Raw genomic sequence first — 22,050 nt, forward strand, 5'->3', positions numbered from 1 at the left:
GAGCACACTTCTTTTCCAAAAGTTTGGAAGGTTTTTCAGAAACTTCATTGAGAGATGAGCCAATAGATGCTGAATTATTACAAACTACAACTGAAGAAGAGCCAGACCCAGAATGGCAAGAGGTTTACAATTTTCTTCAGCTGGGGAAGTTTCAACATGACTAGTTCGAGAATAAGTGGAAAACATTAATCATAAAAAGACTGAAACTCATTATCATTGTTGGAGCACTTTATAGACTGGGCATTGACAATGTGCTTCGTAGATGTGTACCAATGAGAGGAAGAATGCAAGTGATCATTGAAGCTCAATGGAGATGTTGGGAGGGTACTTTTTGAATTGATATCACATATAAGAAGATCCTTCAAGCAGGCTTATGGTGGCAAACTATGATGGCTGATGTCATAGCTTTCTGCAAAACATGTAGTATTTGCCAAAGAATAGGGAGGCCACCAACGGTTGATATGACACCACTGTCATAATTACAACTAGATAAAATATAATACAATTTTTGCCGATCGAGAATAAAAAAATGGCCAGTTGAGGGCATAAATGACGAGCCGTGATTACAAAAAACTGTAGCCCAAAACTGTAGCCCTGCGCCCAAATAGACAGAGGTTAAGTGAGCAAAGTGCTCAACCCCAAGATTGAGTCAGCTCATTGAGTAGTTCGTCTATGTCAAACTCAACATTTCAAGCGTAGGAGATGGTCCTAGAGGCCCTTGCTGCAAAGAACCAGCCTGATCTGGCAATGGACCGTAGAGTTCTGCATATTGTTGCAACTTGGCTTGGGCCTTTGATAGCTCTATCTCAAGCTCAAGGATTCTGCCGTGCAAAATATTAGGTGTCTCTCCTTGACTTGCAAGATCTCGCCCTTGGCTTGCGAGCGTGTCTGATTCTTCGGGAAGTAGCACTATGGGACGTTTGCATGGAGGCATTGGATTATTGGCATGACTTGCAGCCACTTTCTCTACAATCCGACCATGCCCAATGCTAGAGTTCTTGGGGTGGTCTGACCAATCCATGCGTTTCCCAAGGATGTCATGAACATAACATTACTGTATAAAGTAGAGTGCCATTTGATTGTTGTTTGGCATAACTCTCTCTTGATGTATGCATCTTCGTAGCAACACTCGTGCGATTCCTTTGTGCGATTCCTTTGTGCTCCAAATCTAATACCTTTATAGGCACCGATTCCTTGGCATTGCCGCTGATCCAAAATAAACGTTGACACACAAAGTGGCTTGGACATAGTTTTTTGCACTCCTTAAGGCTGAGAGGTTCGCCTTGCAGCCCAGACTCATCCTCTTTGATCCGTGCAATAGCTTCGAGATCTTTCTCCTGACCATAAAGCTCTCTCTCCTCTTTGTAGATGGCCTGTGCTTCGACGTGGCTAAGTTCTTCTTCCATATTTGTCAATCAATTGAACATGTCATCATGAGAAAGATTTGTCGTAAAGTTAATAGGTTATCACTTTCAAATCTTCAAAGAAATAGACATGATATCTTAATCTTGCAGCAATAAAGAGATATAATATTTATCACCATGTCGTTAGAAAGAGACAAGATTATTTGATCAATTATATAATTTAGAAGCGCAACTAAAGAGGACCATAAACAATTCATCACTTCAATCATCACCATTTAGACACAGGGAAAGATCAAAAGCGTTAGGTCAAGCTAAGGGATTGTTTCGCTTGCCACTCTCAAGGTGAATAAGTACATTGCCTAAAAAATCCCTTTTGTTTTGCTTTTGTGGCACTTCCATGCACTTCAAGTTGTTTACAACTATGGCACATGGAGTAAATATCCATGGCTTTATTCCAGGGAGGTGGGTTAGTAGATATGCATTCGGGGGCAGCCCATGGAAAATCTCTCTCGCTATGCTTTCTAGTTTCTATTTGCAAGTTGCGGAGAGGAGGAAAGCATGCCATTGTGGGGGTTTTTGTACATGATCCCCAATCCACAATGCTTGCATAGACCCCCTTTTGTCCAAAGTGAAGCATCATGTTGCAGGAGTGAAGGTCATTGTGGAGATAGTCGTGTGCATGTAAATACTTCAGAGTCTGAAGAAGAGAGTTTACTATCTGCAATATGTTATTTTGGAACAACTCTACTGTTCCTTCTGTGGTTATATAATCGCGAATGGTAGGTTGACTGCCATCTGCAGTCCACTCTCTTATCCATTTCTCTACATGGCCCCGCCATTCCAAAAACGTGAAATGAGCATAGGATGCTCTATATGGCGGACCATGGTAAGTGGATAAATGATGCTGTGATGCATGATGTCCAAAGGTGTGGCTTCGTCCTTGACTTGCTGATCCATTGTGGGTCATGCAAGTGGATTTTGAAGATTTTCGCTGCATATATTGGCTCTTTAAAGGCAGGGTGTGTGATACCTACATGTTTCACGTTTGCCCATCTCCCTTCTCCTAACTGCGGAGCCTATATGTTGAAGACTGCAGTTTATGGCAAAAGATATAACACAGGGGGGAGATGAGACTGATCGAGGGCAAGAGTGGCACTAGCAGGAGCTCTACTCTAACCGTAGTCTCTGGCTCTGTAGTAGCATCGGAAGAGATGACTTCCACTCTCATGCTTTTGTTGCTCTTTCTAGCTTTCCCTTGCTCTTGAACTCAGTATACAACTGTTGCACAAGTTGTATACGAGTAGCTACCCCTGGCAAAGTAATTATTTGAGGGTTTTTTAGATCCTGATAAATCTTCGCAATTTGTCCAATAGACTACTTGACCATGTTTGATAATGCACCTGATATCATTAAAGATATGTCAAATGCATCTTGGGGTGTAAATGCATGCTGAAGCTACTCAAAGACAGACTTCGATAAAGCCTCTGTGAATCGGTAATATTGTTCCGGAGCCGAGGGATTTAGGCAACAACGAAGCTCAAGCTCTGACATGCGATGAAAGTGACGTTTATCATTTTGAAGATGAATTTTTGATGTTGTTTTGCCAGCTTAATATCCACCATATCTGCAAGATATAATTTTATAACATAAATGTTCTCAGAGAAGATGAAAAACTATCAAATTCGTGTCATGTTTGTTAATCCAAATTTCATACACAATTTGACTTAAGTCATAGCAAACGACGATATATTATGATTGCAATACATACATTGTACAATAGAGAGGAGAATACACAAAGAGAGAAATGGAGAGAGGTGAACATGCCAGGAGTGTGAAGCACGCTCATCACAAGAACTGGACCCTACTATATGTGCAACATAATACACGTAATCGGAGCGTGAATGTGAAGACGTTGTTGTAATGTTGATTGATAGTTTACTCAATCTAATCCCCGATGAAGTGTGTGGAACGCACAACACGACCATCAGCGGGTAATTTAAAAATCTTGGATTGTGGTCAAACATCGTACATATTTACATCCAAGACAACACCAATTCATCTACTGATAAGTGGCGTATCTACGGATCAGAAAATACAAGGCATGCCATGCTAAGATGAAGAGGGCATATGTATGCATCTCTTCACTCTTTGGTAGACAATGTATCCATCATATTTCTATGTAGTAAGAACGATGATGTGATTCAATCCAATCCCTGATGAAGTGTGTGGAACTCACAACAGAAACATCAACGGATAACTTAACAATCTCAGATGCAGGCCAGATATCGTATATATTTACATCCAAGACATCACCAAGTCATCTAGTGATGAACAATGATGTGTCTTTGGAGTTCGAAACACAAGAGTAACCAGTGTGTCACACAAAGATGAAGAGGACATAAACTATGCATCTCTCCACTCTCTGTTTGACGAATAGAAACTCTTGTGTGTACGTGAATCAAATGATAATTTGAGATGATCTAAAATTGAGCAACCTATAGCCACTCTGGAGTGAGAGGTGTAGCATCATGCCTACTGTACACCATGAGTCGACCACTAAACCCTAAACTCAGCCCTGTGGTGAGAGATAGACAATTGCAGCACACGAGTGAGAATCTACGTCTGTCCTAAAACCCTTCTCTACAGTAAGCCAAGTGGCTGCACAGCATGAGAAAAGTGACTAATTTCTACACACTTCTGGAGTGAGCCGGATGGCTACACTCCACGAAGTGGCCTATAACCTGCAAGCCAACTCTGTGGTGAGAGTAAAACAACTGCACCACATGATTCTGGCACAACACATCAAAACAAGTTAGAAAATATCAATACAAGTTGAAATTTTACCTCAAGCTCTGGCTGTCCCAAAATCCTGCTTGAACTCTGGCAATCTCAAGCTCTGTCTGTCTCAACAATGTCTTGATGCTCTAGAACTGCTTTTGATCAGAACCGGCGACGGTTTCTTATATAAGATATTTTTTGATCGAAAAAGCTTTTGATATAAAAAAAAGGGTAATACGGTGATTATACGAGATTTTGACGTATAATAGCGTTTTATACGTATAATTATTTTGGTACGGGCATATAAATGCAACGTAGCAAATTGAGACCAGATGAGACCACATCTAGATATAGTCATAAGTAATACATCGGTCTTTTCAAAATTGAATTTGGACATCATAAGAGGATTTTGTAAGCCAAAATAAATTCTGGGTAAAAAACGCGATTGTTTTCTTAAGTCGAGAAGTTTTGGATTAACAAAGTAGCTATAAGATCACAGCCATCAAGTGTCTATTGTGAAGATTGCAAGGGCGGGAGCACTACTGCTTGAAGTGATTTCAAGTTGAAGATTTGGAAGTAACCAAAGAGGTAATAGAATAGGGTTGTGCAAGAGTGATTGATTCTTGATGTATTTGAGATAATGTAGATTCTACCCAATTAGAAACTCTATCGTAGGAGACCGAGTGAGCACTATTTCCGCTGAAGAGATTGTGAATCAGGGACCATTGGATCCCTTAGAGCCGATCATGAAAGAAATTTAGTCTGATACATCTTCAGAGACATCCTTCATGTACATGGCTGAGGGACTTAATAAGGCAAGTTACAAGGAGGGACCAAACATGGGAGCAAGACCATCCCAACCGGCACCCAAAGTGAAATTGTTGCACTTGAAATACCAAGTAAAAAATGAGCAGACTGCAAAGATCTACAAAGATGGTATGGATCGCTACTACATGAAATTAGAACAAAGGGCTAGTGAGCTCAAAGACCTAGTGCCAATGAACTATAAATGGTGATTGATACTTTGATGATGAGGGAATAACGTATCTAAATGTGAAAAATACCTATATTGTGGACAAATGGGGAATCACAGGCATGAAAGACAAATTTCACATAGAGCTAGAAGATGAGCCACCTAATTTGAATAAACCAATAAGGCATGTGAAGCAAAACGAGTCAACACAGACAACATCCATGTAGGGATATATAAATACGATAATGGTGAGCAAATGCACTATCACAAATGCGACAAACCCTATATAGGAGAGTTGTCAAAACATAAATGGTTGTATGTTTTCACATACACTCAAGGCAGCCACACAAGTATCGGTGTAAGTACTTGAGAGTAGACCGGAGAGAACTTGAGAGTTATACATATTTTGGAGGTCTACTCCACCAATATTATGTCACTTCAAGTACATTTAGACGTACTGTATCAAAGACTAGACCAGAGACTAGAAGATCGAGACTAGAAGATCGAGACTAGAGAGATCAAAAATTGCTGATTCAATGAGCTAACATCAATTTTTAGTGCTTAGACCGAAGGTATCCTTGGGTTTGAGGGTTCCAATCACCACACATAGGGGCAGTGAAGCTCCTAGCATAATCTATACAACAAGATATCCGATCACCTTGACAAAAGCAAGGGATATTCATCCTGATGGGAGACTCATGGAAAGAAATCCAACTAGAATTCCTAGTGGGGGCTATGTGGCTAGAGATATCTTAGAAGGAGAACCAAGAGTTGTGAGAATGATTGTAGAAACACAACAAATGCAACCATCATAGGTAGCTAAATGTGTTGCCAAAAAAATACAATGGATCATGAGATCCATATGTGCATGTTTTTCTCTTCAAACAAGTTTTGAGAGCTAATCAGGTTGCGGGTTTCCACACCTAGTACGAAGGATTTGAGCTAACACTGGAAGGATTAGCATTGAAGTGGTTCCAACCACTACACAGAGATGATTTTCTAAACATTGAGCAGGTAATCCCAAAGAAATTTCTTTATGAAGAGGGGCTATGATATAACACCCTTCCAAATGGTGAGAGTTATCTTGGAATTGGGTATAGAGACCACATACCTAGACACACGAGAAATTGTTGAGTGTAAAAGCGTAGTTGATGAGGTTTCCCTTAGGGATCTGAATAAAAAAACCAAGGGAGAATTCCAAGATTCACAAGATGATGCACTTCTAGAGATAGATGTAGAGGATGAGCTATTGAGTAGCTCTAAAAGTGAAACAAAATTGAATGAAAAAGGGGACATCTTCTATAATTTCCCTAACCAAAAATCTAGAAGATAAGAAAGGTACTGTGCAAAATGAGTGTAAAAGAAAAAGTAGATGAGAGGAAAACCTATGTCTCTTATGAGGAATAAAACAAATTATTTGATGCTTGTAGGAGCAACAAATTGTCTCAGGGACAAGATGACATGGGGATATCTGAAACTTGCTGCAATAAAGACAAATTCAAAGATACAAAGAAAACCAAAAACCAAAAATCAAAGACACAACCAAGCGTCATCTAGGATAATAAAAATTGAGCGCAAACGCGAATATCAAAGTTGAAACAAATATTGAAGGAAGTTTGAACAATTGATCTGATGCACCCTCTTGCTACAAAAGGTACACGATACAAGATCAAAAGATCATAGTTCAACAATTAATGAGGGAACTCAAAGAACCAAGGACACCTTACGATGGTCTTGAGAAGCCAAGTGCATAGACTTAGCTAATAAACCAGGAGAGGAATCAAATCCGACATACATTGTCACTCACCTCACGGAGGAGGAACACCAACTTTTGATAGCCATGCTCAAAGAGTATAGAGATGCATTTGCATGGTCATACAAAGACCTGAAGAATGTATATCAAAACATTTGTCAACACACAATACCCCTTAAGAGGGATGCAAAACCTTGCAAACAATGTCCCTATGCATATAATGAAACATTTGCAAGGAGGAGATATACAAGCTCAAAGAGGCATAGTTTATCTACGATATGATATACAAGCTCAAAGAGGCAAAGTTTATCTATTATATTCAGCACATAGATTGGGTTTCACTAATTGTGGTAGTATCCAAGAAAAATGGGAAATTAGAAGTATGTGTAAATCTCAAGCTGGTAAATGTAGCCACCATAAGAGACAACTATCATCTGCCAATTACTGATCATGTGATAGAGCGAGTTGTAGGTAAGGAAGCTTATAGATTTCTTTGTGGCTTCTCGCACTATAACCATCTTTCTCTATAGAAGCCAGAGGATCATCATAGGACAAAATTTGCCACAGAATGGGATATATTTTCTTATAGAATGATGCCATTTGGCTTAACTAATACACCTGCAACATTTTGAAGGCTAATGAGTCATGCTTTTAAGGAATAAGCACATAGAACACTTGAAGAAGATCTTTGAAAAAATGGAAAACCTACCGCATCTACCTAAATCCAGTCTCATAGTAAGATAAGGAAAAATTTTAGGTCACATTATGTCCAAGAATGGCATTTCCATAGATATGGAGAAGATTCAAATGATTGTTGCTCTACCACAACCTACAAAAGTTAGGAAGGTACATGCCTTTATAGGACATTGTAGAGATCATAGATGATTCATCTATATGTATGCAATTATTGCCATACCTCTCTACTCTCTTATCAAAAAATTGAGTGGATCGACAAATGTGAAGAAGCGTTCCACACATTGAAGCAGAGATTGATTTTTTCTCCAATTCTAAAAGCTCCAAAGTGGGCAAATATTTTTCATGTCCACATTGATGCATCAGTATATGCTATAGGATTCATTCTAGCACAACCTAGAGAGAAAAACATGGATTTTCGTGTATGTTACTCTAGTTGATAGTTGAATAGTGTAGAGAAGAATTCCACGACCACAAAAAGAGAAAGGTTAGGAATGGTTTATATTGTGAAGAAATTTAGGCACTACCTCCTTGCAAATAAATTTGTGTATTTTGTGGATCAAGCACTATTGTACTTGGTGAACACACCTTGCAATATGGGGTGTATTCTCAAATGCTTCATTATATTACTTGAGTTTCATTTCATAGTTGGTGAAAAAGGGAACAACGCATTGGGGGTTGACCATTTGTCAAGACTGACTCATGGAAAAGCACCCACCGGGATTGATGACGACTTGCCAGATTCTTACCTTTTCAACATTGAGATAGTACCAAGGTGGAGTGATTATCTTATACCATTGCTCACCATTAGATCATTACAAATTGAAAGGGAGACATTTATCATTGAGGAAACCCAAACACTTGTGTTTATAAGCTGGAAGGATATATAAGCAAGGAACTGATGGACTATTGAGGCTATGTATAGATCCAGACAAGAGAAGCGTGTATTTGAGACATGATCATATATTAAACACAAGGATTCACAATGGAAAAGCACAAACATATTAGAGATTGATGAGACTAGGTGTATATTGGCCTAGAATGTAGAGAATTCTTCATGACTATATTAGTTCATGTAGCATTTGTGCAACCAAAGCACCTATAGAACATGAAACACTGTTCATAATAACAGTGGCACCTAAATAGAGCTCCTACATTGTGGATTACCTCACGTCGAGAACCACTCACACCACCGCATGAGGGGGATGAGGGGTGCACCATCATCGATGCTCTCTCTCCCTCCTTTAGAGAATAAGCTCAATGTACTATATATACCCCCCAAATATCGTCACTCTCTGCGCATATGGACTATTGAGTGCCATGTGGTAGCTCGACGTGAATAGCCCTCCAAAAACTTAAGAAAACCCACCCCCATATCCAAATCAAAACACCTTTCTCACCCACTTTGATCCTTCCCCATTTATTTCTCCGGGGTTGGATTCCCCTAATATAAATTTGTGGCACAAGCTTGCATCACCAACTCTGATGCTTAAGAACCTTTCCAAATTTTGACATTCCCAAGACCTCAAACCGAGGGCCCAAAATTAGGGAAAAACCATTTGACACCATCTTTTGTGTGACAACTGCTCCCAACTTTAACTGGGCATATCTCGCCAACCACGACTCTGATCAACAAGTCGTCAATTTTGGTTGACCGGACATACTATTAAAACCTTCAAGAACCTTGGTGGGCCCAAAAAGATTCATGTCAACATGCATATTGAGGTGGTCAAAGTACATCAGAATTGCCCCCTTTGAAAACTTCAACTGGCCACTTGCCCATTTGAGCTTCGATTGACATCCAAAAAGATTGGCATGCACCACAATTCAAGCAAATTAACATTGATGTGCTGACATCAGTTGTGACTATCCTTTTGCATCCATTCAACCTATTACGGATCTGCAAAGCACTCTATCTTTTGACTACCATAGCTTTCATCCTGTAGCTCCGATTAAGGAGTCGTCTAGACCGGCTCAAAAATCTCCTCAAACATCACATCTTGCCATATATATTAAGCACTTGGTACACCTTGATATGCCAACATGCCTAATTTGGAGGCTTCCTGGTCTAGGGAACCACCTCAAGTATGCATTTCAACAACCACTTGCATGTCTAGGGATATCTAGCACTCTTGCATGCAATTGTAGGCACCCATAGGCCTACTTTGCATTGTTCACAACATCAACCATATTTGGTGCACCATCATTGCCCAGCCTCCTTGTTGAACATTCATGTTCAACCACAAACATGATTACTGAACTTGAAAAATGCAACAGTAAATTGAAAACCAAAAAAACCAAAAGACTACAACCATATGTACAGGCTATGTACAAAGATTTGTCCCACTACACACCATCTCTCTTTAGGTGGGTTGCCCAACCCCCTTGACTACAATTTGGTGCACATTGGGCCCTAACCCCTGTCAAAGTACAACTTGAGACACACACCGGTTACCCCGAGCCTAAGAAACTTCCCATTCACTGGTATCAATTGATAGGTCCCATTAGGAACGACCTTATGTACCTTATATGGACCTGTCCACTTCTTCTTGAACTTGCTCTGGAAGGTGAAATCTAGGTACCTTTCATAGTTCATCACTAGGTCTCCTTCTTGTATCTTCTTGTCCGACAGGTTCTGGTGGAACTTTGCAACCCGCTTCTCCCACTGCTTTACATAGTAATCCGTTGTTGCCTCCTTGTTCATCTGCAAGGTTTCAAGACTAGCAATCTGATCCTAAAAACCCTCTTGTTGAGTGGCATTGACTTGCCACATACCCTTCAATACTCTTAGTTGTTCATGCACGGGCACCACTGCCTCCTTATCATAGACTAGCTCAAATGGAGTAAAATTTGTAGCCAACTTATAGGATGTCTTGTTTGACCATATGTCCATACGTACTTCTCAAGGTTAGCTTCACATTCTATCTCTTGCTTGTACACACACTTTGTAAGCATCTTGATGATCTACCCATTGGCAATCTCCACTAGACCATTACATTAGAGGTGATAGGGTGAAGAAAATCTATGGTGAATGCCTAGCTTTTCCACTAATACATGCATCAACTTGCTTCTAAACCCTTGACCTCTATCTGAAATGAGCACCCAAGGCACTCCAAAATGACAACATATATACACAAAGATAAACTGAGCCATAGTATGCGCATTCACCTCCTTAACTACCTTGTCCTTGGCCCACCTAGTGAGGTAGTCGATGGCTACCATAATATACTTCTTATCGCTCATTGACCTATAGAGTGGACATATGGAATCCAAATTCCAATTTTCAAAAGCACTTTGTGCTGTGATAGCCCCCTACAACTCGGCTACTAATCATCTTTCACCCATGGTTTGGCACTCGTGGCAGGTCTTGCACCAATAGTGCACGTCTGGTACTATGGAAGGCCACCAAAAACCTGCTCTAAGAACCAAAACAACACGAGGTCTTTGCCTTGATGTCCGATTTCTTCATGACATCACTCCAACATTAGGCCGATCTCCTCTTTATAAAGCACTCTTCTCAACACTCCATCATGACCATATGTCATCAGGTCCTTGCCGATCAATGTGAACATGCGGGCCTTTTGAACAATCCTTCTCCTCTGTAGCTTGGACAAATCCTTTGGACATTGCCTTGTTTCCAAAAAGTCCTCTATCTCCTTCAAGGTCTCTCTACCTTTATAAGTGGTAGGCGCCACACTTGTACTCGACTACTAGCTAGTTGATCCACTCTTGGTTGTGCTCTCTCTTGACATGCTTGAACTGGACCATTTCAAAGAACTTTAACAAATTTCTAATAAAAACCAATGTTTTAAGGAATCCCTCTTTACCTCTACCACCCGCTAACCCAAAAGTTCCTTGATAACTAGCAACGTATCACCTTTCACCACCAACTTCGAGATGCCAAACTCCACACACTGCTTCAGACCCAAAGGAGGAATAAGGTACTCCACTTTATTGTTGGTGTGGACATCTTCAATGTTGTAAGCCTTAGAAAAAATAACCTGGCCATGTGGGTCCTGTATCACCACACCACCTCCTACCTTTTGCACTACTCTTTAATACACACCATCAAACCACATTCTAAAAGCCCCTTCCAAATCAGGCTCCTCTCTAGCTTCATCTCTATCTCTCTCTCTCTCTCTCTCTCTCTCTCTCTCTCTCTCTCTCTCTCTCTCTCTCTCTCTCTCTCTCTCTCTCTCTCTCTCTCTCTCCCCCCCCCTCTCTCTCAATCTGTTTGACTGTCCATCACTCTCTGTGTCTTTGTTGCGGGCCTTGAGGCTCGAGGGGAGTCACTATCCATGCCCCCCACACTACCCCCCCCCCCCCCCCCCCCCCCCCCCATTACGGCTTGAGATTCACAATACGATTGGTAACAAGAAATTGTGTGAGAGAACATAGAGGTAGTACATCCTATGTAGAATCACCAATGGCTGCCATGTATCTTGGTGCTACAGACACAAAGACAACATGGTGGGCAGTAAATGCAAGGACTTGTGTATGACGGGAAGGACGATGCCAATAGGAGAAGCTAAGTTAAGCTAAACCGTGGCTACACTTTCTAAGCTAAGCTAAGCTAAATCATGCCTCCCTGTTGCGTGGAGGAGACACACACACACACACACACACACACACACACACACACACACACACACACACACACACACACAGAGAGAGAGAGAGAGAGAGAGAGAGAGAGAGAGAGAGAGAGAGAGAGAGAGAGAGAGAGAGAGAGAGAGAGAGAGAGAGAGAGAGAGAGAGAGAGAGAGAGAGAGAGAGAGAGAGAGAGAGAGAGACTATTTGTTTGTGCGTAGAGGGGAAGGGCTAAGATGCAAGTGAGTGTGCATGGAGGGAGAAGACACACTTAGGCGACCATGGAACACAAAGAGCTCTAAAAGGATGTTTTTGCCTTCAAATTGCTAGATTCCAAAGGAATCTTAGACACTAACTAATAAGTTTGGATTTAGACCGAGGTATGTAGGTCAATATTTTTTATGGGCTTCATTACAGAGAATCTACGGAGACATTGTCGTGGGTTTGAGAATCAAAAGAGGTGGGGGGGGGGGGGATGCCACGTGGAGGAGAGAGACAAAGAGGGAGTGGGAGATGCCATGTGCTTTGAGGAGAGAGGGAGGGGTGTCAAATAATCACAAGGGGAGTCCAAACTCCCATCTATGGATCCCATTTGCCTTGAGACTATTGCGGGAGCGAATCACACCATCTAGAAAGTGCATGCAACACTACCTAGATCAACATAATGTCAATCGAGGACACATATGACATGATAGGTGCATGGAGGCAATCTCTTTAGCTTGTCAAGCTGAGAACATCCCACACATACAACACTCTTGAAGGCCAACTAAACCACAATCAAGAAATCTCAATGCTCTCAACAACACCACCTAACCCACATATGCACAAATGGAAGGAAACTCACCAAAACAAACCAGTATCGTACGAAACTTAAGGAACACCATCCCCTCACTAGGATACACCTATCCCAAAGCCTCTACACTCAAAATTCTCACTCCAAACCCATCTGCTAAAAACGCGTATGAAGACAAAGCTGAATTTTGGAAGTGCCCGAAACTAAAATCTATGAGTACCTATGTGTAGCTTATGACGCCATGATTCTAATGACTACTTGCACGCAAAAAATAGACATCGTTTGATACACTTACAACCACAAATATCTTGTAGATGCGTTAGCACGTGGGCTTTGTTTTGCGTGGAATGCTTGGCATTGTTGCGTAGCTCTCTTTGAGCCTATTGCGATGGTGCAGTCGAATCTCCAATGCGATGAGCGAGCATGAAGTAGTGTCAGGATCAAGCTCACGCTCTCTCTCTTTTCTACACACAGTCGACGGCAGCTCAAAGCTTTGATTAAGATAAAGTTCTCTTTACAAAATGATGTAGGTACCTTATATACTAAGGATACCATAGGTTAAACCAAAAACAGAGTTCAAATGGTCAAATGTCTTTGTATTTACAATCTTGAAGTGCCATCGTACTGCGGCTCTTGCAACTAGAATAGCTACTCGTTACAAATTATGTTTTTAAACATAATCTGTATCATTTCATAACTCTCAAAAAATAAGACTTTGGTACGAAGATTGAGTTATGCCATATTGTTGACCCATGGTCAACACTCCCCCCCTTCGAATTCATGTTGTCCATGACATGACCTGATTGTCAATGTCGGTGTGGTCTTTATTGTCGTGTTTCTCCACTGCTTGCACATTGTCTCTTGGATGCCTCTGTAAATTCCTTACTAGAATCTCTTTTGATGTCCAATGCTTGTCACTCAAGAATGACTTACAGCTTTGAGTCTTCATTTGTTTGCTCGTCTTCAGTGGGGACTTCTTTGTTCCTACATAAAGGTGATTAAAGTCTCATTTGCCATTGTTAGCTTTCGTGTGCTTTGTAAATCATTTAACTGCTTCTACTTGATACACGACTTAATTAAAGCCCGACAAACCCCAGTTGATTCCCCAAGTTAGTAACTTGCTTCAAAAGGGCCTTATCCGACATCATTCACGATAGATGACCATCTATGAGCCATCATTGTCCATTGGTCCCCCAAAACTCATATACATGATGTACATGGCATGTAGAGGGCTATCATGGCTTCAGATTTGAAAAATTGCCTCTTTGGCTAGGGGTTATAGACTTCTATCCTTTTTTCAATTTTTCTTCATCCTTAGATTGTGTTCTCTATTCATAGCCTACTGACAAAGTTTGGCTTGATTTGGACTTGTATTTGGCTTTCTAGGCTAACTTTTGGGGTTTCAGTCTCGAAGATGGGCTTCTCTGGCAGCTTCTGGCTGCCAAACACATGTGGAACCAATGATGATGACCAAACTTTGGCTTGACCGTTGGTTGCTCCTGGAGACATCTATCACGGTAGATGAGTGAATTGTCATTTCTGCCCTCTTTTTTTTTTGGGTCAGTATTGTTAGTCTCTTTAGTTTGTTAGGCTTCATTAAGTCACATACAAGATAGAATATTTACAGTATAATTACGATCTACTTCCTGTATACGGCCTTATAGTCACATGAAGTGTCCATTAGGCAACTTCTCACTTGATGGGTGCTTTTATTTAGTAGCTTCACCAACTTTCTTTGTCCTTGTAGGCCATCCCGGAGTTTTATGACCATTCCCAATCATTTTGCTCGTATTGTTGCTGAAGATTGATCAGCATTGTTTTCTTACCTCTAACATTATAACCCTATGCATATGGCTTTTGAGACATACCTTGTGAAGTTTCTTCATTTCCTTGTACCTTCTTCTCTTTGTACTGCTCAGGCATCTCTATGCTTTTCTTCATTTGGATTATGGATTTTTTTCTTGTTTTTCTCAAGAAAATCTCAAAAAATAACTAACTCAACAAAAGCAAAATCATTTGAATAAAATTCTAAATGCTATGAACATTGTACGCATGTCCCCAGGGACTCATCTTTGGCTTTTGTCCCCGTACTCCTCCTATAATGCTATTATGAGGGCATATACTCTAAATTTTGTCAAAAAATTATCACAATCAAACACAAGAATTCAATGCAGTTCCCAAAACATTGCCCTCTAATATTCATAATATTAGGTCCGCGTTTACAATGCCTCAACCTCTCCTACTTGGAGTCCTCCTAGAAGATAGGGCATCGTCAAAGGCGTATGTGTTGTGCTTGAGCAATTAAAAATTGTGCCAATGCAAGCCTTGTAATGTAGCCCTATTATGCATACACAGTCAATGCATGGAAAAAATTTATGTTGTGCAAGATGTGGGTATAAGAAATTTGCTTATTTGCATTTGCTGGCGAGGCTTCTTATTCTAAGCAAGGTGACGGTCTTTGAAGCTCCTGTGCCGTTTCCTTGATTGAAGGTTGTAGAGATTTTTTGAACTTCCTCTTTGGTTGCCTCTGGTTATTTTTCTTGGAATCTTTTCTTGTGCATCCACTTCATCTCCTGAGCATGATCTCTTCTAATTGTACTGTAATCATAGGAGGAATTGAAAGAATTGAAGCGATGGTGCAATGACAATAGTTTTATTGGTTTCCTTTGGGACCCACTTCTTTGTGATTATTGGTTGTTTCATTGATGATGCTTGTTTTGGAACCCATACTTGTCCCTGCTTCGTTTGTGTTTGAAGAGACTTCTTTGGGATCCACCTTGTCTTTGTGTGAGTCAGTAGGATCTTTGCTTCAAACCTTGTACGCTTAAGCGGTTGGGGACGGGATTCAGACTTTGGGAGTTGATACTTTAACCGTTTTGGAATCCAAATAAACTCTTGACCTCTTTGTGCTTGAATCAACTTCTTTGGAACCCAAATCTAATTTACAAAAGCTTGAGACTTTGTGATTTTCTTAGTTGTTCTTGGACACTTAGATTGTTTTTTTTTGGTGTTGGATCTTGTGATTTTTCATCAAAGATCTTCATCTTCTTGATCCATACCTACTTTTGGCTGAGCTCGCTCTTTGATATCCAGATTTGTCAAACTTTTTAGCTCTGACTTGTTGTTGTTTGCTTTTGGCCTTATGTGGTTGTTACAGAATCTGCTAGTGAGGGTGATGACCTGAGTTCTTAGTAGGGGATGTCATAGAATCATCACTGTCGTTACTATCCTAAGCAAGGCTAATATTTGGCACTTTCACTTTGTGGTTTGGCCGGTCATCATAATATGCTTACTTTGCTACAAATTTTGTGACAAAAATTTCCAGAGATGTCAATGATGCCTTGATCCTTATATAACGTTGCTATGGTGTCTAGCTCACAAAACCAATTTGCCCCCCCTCTACTATCATCTAAAAATGATTTTAGATCAACTGTGTTTCCTCCAAATGTGAATGATTTTTGCCAAAATCCCCAACATAGCGTTGAGACAATCTTTTCTTTTATTTGGAAAAAATGAAAAACAAAGAACAACAAACTCTTGTTTTAATAAAAACTGCTATAGAATTGGTTTAAGGAAAAGATAGAGAGGTACTTAGAATGGCATACCTTCACCTTCATTTCTTTCCGATGCACTCGATGACTATTGGGAACCTACTAGCAAAGACAACACACAGTCATCTAGTTTGTCAACAAAAGATCTACAAGACTAGTAAGAATGTTAATAATGCAATTTACTTGAGATTGGTTTGAAAAATTCTGTCAACTCCTTCTAACGCTCATCAAGTACCGAGAACTTATTCTCTCCCCCCCTCTCTCTCTCTCTCTCTCTCTCTCTCTCTCTCTCTCTCTCTCTCTCAAACTCCAAATCCACCAATACCAAAGGCTTAGCAGAGCCATTGAGCTTGGGAGAGCTAGACATTTACGTCTACGAGGACCACCATGACATTGATGGAGCTCTATCAGAGGATCAATATTATTCTAGCACAACATGAGAGACGTTCAATACAACTATTTATAGAGACAGACATTAATGATACTCTTCAACAACTAGTGCAGTACATCCTCGGACAACGCCCAAAGTCGGACATACTCAAACACTCAAGTTCATTTTAGCTATCATTTTACTTTATTTTATTTTATACCCAGACACTGTATTAATCCACTAGGATTGTATCAATTTGGTGTCATGGGTCATTTTGGCCTTTAGAAGACATTCAATATCACATTTCATTTCATCTCTCTCTCTCTCTCTCTCTCTCCCCAAAATGTCTCAAATGGCACAAACAAAAGATTAATGCACATGAGTAAATTGATTAGAAAATCTATGACATGTAATTGATGAGCTCGCGATACACCTGCAACTGCGGCCGTGACATTCGGAGGAGCAACAATGCCTTGTACCCATGCCTTGGCCGATAGAGCCTGGGAATCAAAATGCAGCCGCTGGAGAGGGGGATGGGGGGACATGCCCGGCACAAATACAAGGGCCTCTCTATAGCTTAGGGTATCCACAACACCCCTGTCCTCTCGGAAAACACCTTCAGAAAAACACTTTACACTAGCAGACCACCGCCTGCTCAATTTCCACTGCTCACACACTCCCCAAATCCACCACACAACACACACCTGCTGTCACGGTCTGTATCCACCCTTACACACACTCACAGCCGGTCAATCTCACCGTCTCACACAAAACACCGTCAGTCCGGGGGGCACACACATCCACGCTGCCGACACCGAGGGGAAACATGAAAGCAGGAGAAAGAGAAAGGGGGAAGGGGAAGAACCAGCAATAGGGGGCAACGGTGGCTTGATTGAACTTCAAAAGGCATGTACACTGGTTTTGCACTGCCATCACCATGGCTATTTTTAAGAAAAAGTTACAAAGAGGTTAGCTTGTCAGAGAACTCCACTTTGCAGGCTTCAAACGACACAAAAAAAGCCCTCAATTTGACTAAAATTTTATCTTTATAGAGGGGGCCTTTAATTTTGGAATTTACACTTTAATTGGTCCATTTGGCACCTTGATTTGGCATCTTCTGAAAGGGGTAAACCGCTTTACTTTTTGGCCCTCTGCTCTCTCTTTCTCTTTTTGCACTTGGGGGGGGGGGGGGGGGGGGGGGGGGGGGGGGGCATTAGCGAGGTCGCTATTGCCCCTAGGCTTTTTTATTTTACTTTTTTTCCTCATTATTTTTACTCCTTTGGGGCTACCTAAACTGCACTACCCTTTTGGCTCCTCTTTCACCCTTGGCCACCTTTTGTCTGGCTCTCTTGACCTACCCTTCACCAGCCTCTTCTCTCTCTATTTCTCTCTCCCCTCCTTCTTCTTAGTCCGGCTTCCACCTTTGCCTTTTGCCCTTGCTCTTTGCTCAGACGGCCTTTTCTCTTTGGTCTTGGCCTGGGAGTGGCCCGCCGGTCATCTACTGCATGGGCACACACACCGGCTGCACCGCCTAGCGCAACCGCTGCGCGCCACTCCAAAATCTCCGGCGTGAACGCCCCAAGCAGTGTCTGCTCCGCCAGGCCACGCCATCGCCATAGCAGAGCTCCACGGGAGTTCTCTCCCACATCACACTTACAAATGGGCACCTGCCCCTGCCTCTATACCCCGAAAAGCCGTCCTTGAGGCCTGCATGTGGGATTATTATGCCTCCACGTGGCAGCTCTCATACGTTTGCCCCTTCGGATGACCAAGCTCCCACAAAATTCCCCCATTTAACTAAAGAAACCCCCCTGTTTTTGCTTGCACTGGATGCCCTGCCATATCCTGCTCAGTTGGCGTATGCACCGATCGACAAACCTGACTAAAACCCTACATTCCAATCTTCAAGCTCACATACCAACCCCGCAAAGCGACTTTAACCCGACCCCGATCAGTGCACCCCAAAACGGGAGAAAGCATCTGACTCCTCACGCTTGTCACAAACTGCTAACTTCAGCCGAGCATATATCCGTGCTCGGGACTTCAATGCACGTGCTGTCACTCCCTGATAGCATCATACGGTGCATACTACACACCAAACACCTGGCGAGCTCATGAAAACACCAGATGGCGCATTTTTCAATGCGGGCAAATAGGTTCAGACCCGGCCCTCAGAAAATCTTCAATTGATCATAACTTGGTATTCCGAGCTCCAATTCGCAATCCGAGAAGATATGCATACTCCATAATTCAAGCTCTGCACAGGCATCCACTGACATCTGCTTGGGCCACCTGTCCCCAGATGCCCTGTCCGTCGGGGATCTGCTACACACTCTACCTTTAAACTTCAGTATCTTGCACACTGGGGCTCCGTTTGATGAGCCATATGGACCGGCTTCTAGAGCAGACTGAACACTACATTTTAGCGTACTGACTTGTCATTTTGGGCACCTTCATCTGCCATCCCATTTGGACCATGCTGCAACACTTTTGGCCTAAAAAAAATTTTAAACATACACTTCCGCTACCCTTTGGTTGCCAGGATCTTGGCACCTGCCCTAGCCTTTTGCACTGCACTTGGCTGCTGCCTTTGCCTAGCATAGACCATTTCCTAGCTTAGACCTACTTTCGCTGCATCATCATTGCCCAATCCCCTCGTTGAACATTTATGTTCGACGAAAAGCATATGTACAAAACTTTAAAATTGGCACACCAAACTGACGATGAAAAGCACTCGCAAAATCATAATTATATGTACAAGCTATGTACAAAAGCTTCATCTCCTTTCTCTCGCACACCGCATGCTTTAGGTGGGTTGCCCACCCCCCTTGACTACAATTTGATGCAGCTCAGGCACTAAATCCCTCTCAAAATATAGCTTGAGATGCACACCATTCACCATATTCCTGAGAAGCTTGCCATTTGCTCTTACGAGTTGATAGGTTCCATTTGGAAAGGTCTTTTGCAATTTATACGGACCTGTCCACTTATTCTTGAACTTTTTTTGGAATGTGAAATCCAGGTAGCTTTCATACTTCATGACCAGGTCTCCTTCTTCTATTCTTCTTGTCTGGCAGGTTCTGATTGAATTTGGCAACCCTCTTCTCTCTCTGCTTCACATAATAGTCTGCCACTGCCTCTCTGTCCATCTACAAAGCCTCTAAAGTGGCTATTTGATCATGTAGAACCCCTTGTTGAGTGGCATTGACACGCCACATACCCTTGAAAGCGCCTAACTGTGCATGCATTGGCAACACAGCTTCCTTACCATAGACTAGCTTGAATGGAGTGAAATTTGTAGCTACTTTATAGGACATTCTATACGCCCACATACACTTTTCTAGATTTTTCTCCCACTCAGCTTCTTGCTTGTACATGTACTTCGTTAACATCTTGACGATTTTCCCATTAGCACTTTCGACTAGACCATTGCATTGGGGGTGATAGGGTGAGGAAAATCGATACTGAATCTTTAGCTTTTCCACTAATGCACTCATGAGCTTGCTTCTAAACCCCTAACCCCTATCAGAAACTAACACCCATGGAACACCAAAATGGCAACAGATGCTATCAAACACAAACTGAGCCACCACATTAGCATTTACTTCCTTCACTGCGTTGGCCTCGACCCATCTTGTAAGGTAGTCAATGGCTACCACCACGTACTTTTTACCGCTTGTAGACTTTGGTAGAGGAGCTATGGCATCTAGACCCCACTTCTCAAAAGAACTTTGTGCGATGATGGCACCCTGTGACTCCACTACCAGCCGTCTTTCACCTATAGTCTGACACTCATGGCACGTCTTGCACCAGTAATGCAAGTCTTTCACTATGAAAGGCCACCAAAAGCCTGCTCTAAGCACTCGAAATAGAACCTGGTCTTTGCCCTGGTGTCCACTTTCTTCGTGGCATTGCTCCAACACCATTCCTATCTCTTCTTTGTACAACACCCTTCTTAGCATTCCGTCACGGCCATAGTTTATGAGGCTTCACCTACCAGTGTGAATTTGCGGGCCTTTTGCACCACTCTTCTCTTCTGTAACTTGGACAAACCCTCTGAACATTGCCCTGTACTTAAAAACCCTTCAATCTCCTTTAGAGTCTCCCTACCTGCATAAGTGGCTGGGGCCACATATAAACCTGCGACATTCACCTGTACTTTGCTACTTGCTAGCTGATCCGCCTCTTGGTTCTGCTCTCTTCTCACATGCTTGAATTGGACCTCTTCAAAAGACTTCAGCATCTTCTTGATGGAAGAGAACCAATGCTTCAAAGAATCGCGCTTTACCTGCCATTGGCCTAACAATCGCTTTACTTTTTGGCCCTCTGCTCTCTCTTTCTCTTTTTGCACTTGGGGGGGGGGGGGGGGGGGGGGGGGGGGGGGGGCATTAGCGAGGTCGCTATTGCCCCTAGGCTTTTTTATTTTACTTTTTTTCCTCATTATTTTTACTCCTTTGGGGCTACCTAAACTGCACTACCCTTTTGGCTCCTCTTTCACCCTTGGCCACCTTTTGTCTGGCTCTCTTGACCTACCCTTCACCAGCCTCTTCTCTCTCTATTTCTCTCTCCCCTCCTTCTTCTTAGTCCGGCTTCCACCTTTGCCTTTTGCCCTTGCTCTTTGCTCAGACGGCCTTTTCTCTTTGGTCTTGGCCTGGGAGTGGCCCGCCGGTCATCTACTGCATGGGCACACACACCGGCTGCACCGCCTAGCGCAACCGCTGCGCGCCACTCCAAAATCTCCGGCGTGAACGCCCCGAGCAGTGCCTGCTCCGCCAGGCCTCGCCATCGCCATAGCTGAGCTCCATGGGAGTTCTCTCCCACATCACACTTACAAATGGGCACTTGCCCCTGCCTCTATACCTCGAACAGCCGTCCTTGAGGCCCGCATGTGGGATTATTATGCCTCCACGTGGCAGCTCTCATACGTTTGACCCTTTGGGTGACCAAGCTCCCCCAAAATTCCCCCATTTAACTAAAGAAAACCCCCCGTTTTTTCTTGCATTGGATGCCTTGCCATATCCTGCTCACTTGGCTTATGCACCGATCGTCGAACCTGACCGAAACCCTGCATTCCAATCTTCAAGCTCACATACCGACCCCGCAAAGCGACTCTAACTGGACCTCGATCAGTGCACCCCAAACCGGGAGAAAGCATCTGACTCCTCACGTTTGCCACAAACTGATA

Source organism: Adiantum capillus-veneris, chromosome 17 (assembly GCF_014529385.1).
Source record: "Adiantum capillus-veneris isolate H3 chromosome 17, ASM1452938v2, whole genome shotgun sequence".
Lineage (NCBI taxonomy): Eukaryota > Viridiplantae > Streptophyta > Polypodiopsida > Polypodiales > Pteridaceae > Adiantum > Adiantum capillus-veneris.